Source organism: Montipora capricornis, chromosome 9, assembly GCF_036669925.1.
Source record: "Montipora capricornis isolate CH-2021 chromosome 9, ASM3666992v2, whole genome shotgun sequence".
NCBI classification, from domain to species: Eukaryota; Metazoa; Cnidaria; class Anthozoa; order Scleractinia; family Acroporidae; genus Montipora; species Montipora capricornis.
Genome location: NC_090891.1, coordinates 36,633,968 through 36,636,467, shown reverse-complemented (window position 1 = coordinate 36,636,467; position 2,500 = coordinate 36,633,968). Strand labels below are relative to the sequence as shown.

Here is a 2,500-nt window from a genome sequence, read left to right as displayed (position 1 = left end):
TGAAATTGGCGTTGTGTGTCGAAATTGGTCCACTACGCATAATGACACTGAAAAGAATGGAGACATTTTAAAAAGGAAAAAAACCATGCATGATTGAGTGTATTAATACAACATCAAATAACTCTAAAATGTAACGACAAGTAACCAGATAACACAAAAATGAAGTCATTGCAACTTTGAAGAGTTTGCTTTCTTCTTATAAAGTTTATGGATGCTTGGATTGAAGGTCATAATATTTTTCTCTTTCTTCTTTTAATTTCAGAATGAAGAGGGGATGGATTCGCCGGATATGAACGATTTTTCTCTGCGTAAACGAGAGCTTTGTGCCGCTGCGAAAAGATTGGGCTGTTGAAAATATAGAGAATGCAAGAAACCTTAAAGGAATAATGGTTCACGTGTTAATTTGTAGTGATATAGAAATGTAATCCAGCTGATGTTTTACCTATATAGAGCAATAAAACGAAATGTATTAATCATAACTGTGTAGAGCTTCTCGTTTAAACTTGTGAAGACATTTTTCGTTTCCCTTTCATTTTCTCTCGACGTATAATTCGTTTTCTGATGGTCGTCCGAGATAGGGAAACCTCACAAATTAGAACTGACGGGCAGGAGAAAAGTATCTTAAGTTTCCTTAGCGGGAACGTTAGCTAATTGAGTCCCTCCCAGGTGTTTGGGGAAACAAGTGATCATGGCTAATTTGAACTGAGGGACTCGGGAACAATGACAAAATATTTTAGGGAACCACTGAACATAAACAATTTTAGGGGGCAAAAAGCTGGGAACAAGTTTGAAAATACTTCCGGGAATAAGGGAACACAATCAAATTTTGAAAGGGAACAAGGAAACCAGTACACCCTACTGGGAGGGACTCCTACTTCACGGTCAAAGAGCAAGGAGAAAGAGAAACAGCACGAATTAATTTGAATTCGAAAACAAGGGAACAAGATGTATATGCATTTCGCCCACTGTTATTTTCAAAGAGTTAATTTCACTCCAGTGCTGGAGTGAAAAAGTGGAGTAAAATAAAGCGGAGTAAAATGTACTCCTAAGAGGAGATAATTTAACGCCACTAAGAGTAGTTTTTACTCAGTACTAGTTAATATTTAAAGGCAATGACTTTGCTAGAGTAAATTTTACTCCCCCTACAGAGTAATATAATATGCTGGAGTTAATTTTACTCCCATTTATCGGGATACTGAGTAAAGTCTACCCCACTTACTAATTCTACTTTCTGAGAAAAAAAGTAGAACAGGATTTTACTCCTATATATGTATTTTTGTAGGGTAAATTTAAGTTTAGCCAGTCTAAGATGTGAAATTGGGATTGTTTTATTTTTGTGAAATCCACCGATTAATTCTTTGTTTTCAAGGAGTTGGAGTGAAAAAGTGGAGTAAAACTAAACGCAGTAAAATGTACGCCTCTTATTTAGTACTCCACTAATTAAGCCTTTAACTCCCAATAGTGCCACTTATAGATTTTACTCTGTCTAACGCCAGACGATTTTACTCGTCAATGGGGAACCCCACGGGGCTCAAAGGGTTAACAACAGCTGGATTCACTCAAAAACTATGTCCCCATTAACCCTTTAACTCCCAATAGTGCCACTTATAGATTTTACTCTGTCTAACGCCAGACGATTTTACTCGTCAATGGGGAACCCCACGGGGCTCAAAGGGTTAACAACAGCTGGATTCACTCAAAAACTATGTCCCCATTAACCCTTTAACTCCCAATAGTGCCACTTATAGATTTTACTCTGTCTAACGCCAGACGATTTTACTCGTCAATGGGGAACCCTACGGGGCTCAAAGGGTTCACAACAGCTGGATTCACTCAAAAACTATGTCCCCATTAACTCTTTAACTCCCAATAGTGCCACTTATAGATTTTACTCTGTCTAACGCCAGACGATTCTACTCGTCAATGCGGAACCCCACGGGGCTCAAAGGGTTCACAACAGCTGGATTCACTCAAAAACTATGTCCCCATTAACCCTTTAACTCCCAATAGTGCCACTTATAGATTTTACTCTGTCTAACGCCAGACGATTCTACTCGTCAATGCGGACCCCCCCGGGGCTCAAAGGGTTCACAACAGCTGGATTCACTCAAAAACTATGTCCCCAACAACCCTTTAACTCCCAATAGTGCCACTTATAGATTTTACTCTGTCTAACGCCAGACGATTCTACTCGTCAATGGGGAACCCCACGGGGTTGAAAGGGTTAACAACAGCTGGATTCACTCAAAAACTATGTCCCCCTTACCACTTTAACTCCCAATAGTGCCACTTATAGATTTTTCTCTGTCTAACGCCAGACGATTTTACTCGTCAATGGGGAACCCCATGGGGCTGAAAGGCTTAAGGGTAGGGTATAGTCCCCTCCAAGTCAACAGTTTTACAGGATTAAAATCCTGTTATTAAAGGCCGGTATCTTTCCACATTTTAGTGAGGGTTAATACGATGAGCCGCTCTGAATCTTGCTGGTTTTTTCGTTTTC

The 2,500-nt window shown here is 39.6% G+C and overlaps 1 long non-coding RNA gene across 1 annotated transcript in view; it reads left to right on the top strand.

Annotated features, from left to right (window-relative positions):
- The window catches only part of LOC138016033 (uncharacterized), a 954-nt gene extending 475 nt beyond the window's left edge, over window positions 1-479 (top strand). The window contains exon 2 of the long non-coding RNA XR_011125693.1: window positions 263-479. This is a non-coding gene — a long non-coding RNA (uncharacterized lncRNA). The remainder of the gene's footprint in view (window positions 1-262) is intronic.
- The last annotated feature ends 2,021 nt before the right edge of the window (window positions 480-2,500 follow it).